Source organism: Muscardinus avellanarius (assembly GCF_963383645.1).
Source record: "Muscardinus avellanarius genome assembly, chromosome: 6".
NCBI lineage: Eukaryota > Metazoa > Chordata > Mammalia > Rodentia > Gliridae > Muscardinus > Muscardinus avellanarius.
In genome coordinates this window covers 78,466,497-78,468,356 of record NC_137791.1, presented here as the reverse complement: position 1 = coordinate 78,468,356, position 1,860 = coordinate 78,466,497, and positions in this window count along the sequence as shown.

The window sequence follows — 1,860 nt, the reverse complement described above, 5'->3', positions numbered from 1 at the left end:
AAAATATTTAAAATATTAAATATTCATTTTGAGCACAGCAGTGGCCTTCATTTTCTAAGACTTCAGCTAAGAGGAGAAACTGCCCATATCTCTCTTTCAGCCCTTTCAACTTTTCCTGAAATCTGACAATCTGCCTCCCAGTTTTCCTTCAAGAGGATCAAATCATCCTTTTCTTCACTTACCATCTTTTCTTGATAGTTTCCCAAGAGTTTGTAAAAGTTTTTAAAAAGAGGTAATTAGTGCCTTTGCCAAAATTTATACCTTAGTTCAGGAGCCTGTTCTTTAGCCAATCATGAATCCATATCATGGAATTTTTTTCCCTGCCTTTCCAATCAGCACACCACATTGTCTAATTTGCATTTTCTTTCATCTTAAGAGCCTATCCATTTCAGCTGTGAGGCCATCCTAAATAACAAAATTTGTCCATTAAGGATAAAGTCCTACTTGTGATAAGCATTCTAAAGATTGAACCATCCTAAATCCAAAATTTGTCTATTAAGGGTAAAGTCCTACTTGTGATAAGCCTTCTTAAGATTGAACTTCTCAAGTTAAACCATCTTAAGTCAGGTGGTACCTATTACCAGATATACAGTGACTGATGTATGGTGTCTTTGCTCAAAGTGGGGATTCTGGCCTGTCTGTTAATTATGCTAACATCAGTTCTCTCTGAGCTAGAAAAAGATTCCAAGTCTCAGTTGAGTTATTTTTGGCAGTAGGTAATTCCATGTCCCAGAGATGAAGTTCTTTGCATAATCAAGTTTTAAAATGTCAGTAGTAGTTTGGAGTGATATTAAAGTGTCTCTGAATTTTGAAAGGCTTCCAAGTATGTTTAAGTCTGTTTAATCTTTTCTAAGAAGTCAAATAAAGGCTTAGGCTTTTGTCAGTTTTCATCAGTTGAAGAAGATCCCAAAACAGGATCATGGATGCTGAGTACTATGTCTGCACATTTAGGCCTGAACTAGGCAGCCCTGCATCCAGAGAAAATAGACCAGCCTTGGGAAAGCTGATGTCACAAGCTCAAAAAGCTTAAACAAAAAAAGAGGAGTCATGAAGTATGTTTTTGGCCCCTTAATAAAACACCTATTTACACTGAGGACAACAGTGGCCTTCACCTCCCAAAACCTCAGCTAAGTGGAGAAGCCATCCTTAGATACCAAACTAGACTGGCATTCTTCAAAATCTTCTGCTGTGTACTGTGTGAAAAAAGTATGGAGGGTAGAAAAGAAACTAGGTCCCAAAATCTTCATGCCTACAAACATTTTACAAAAGACCAAGTATTACTAAGCCAGGTACTATAGAACACGCCTGCAATCCCAGTATTTGGGAGTCTGAGATGGGAAGATCGTGGGTTAGAGGCCAGCCTCAGTAACTTAATGAGGCTCTCAGCAATTTAGCAAGACCCGGTTTCAAAATAAAAAAATAAAATAGGTTTGGGGGTATAGGATGGAGGCGGAATGCCTCTTGGTCCCACCTCCAATATCAAAATCAACGTATAACTAGTTAACAGACATGTAACAATACTGTCAACCTTGATAGTAATGTTTAGAATTCTAAATAAAGCTGGCCTACCATTTAATATAATAAATATAGACAACAAAAATTAATTCCTGACATTAAAAAGCAAAATATCTAATGCCAGAGACACTTCAAGGAAACTTTATATGTTTCTAGGGGGATATAAATTGTCAGAAGCCTGTTACATGTAAGAAGCCTGAGGATTTTACCCCCAACATAGAGATGTGTGTGCAGGAGTCTCACTGAGAAGAGTCCTGGGGAGTGACACCTGAGAGGACAGGAAGGCAGTGGGCTGGGCAGAGGGTGGTTGGGGCTGCAATAGAGCTCAGCCAAGGTCTCTGCTCA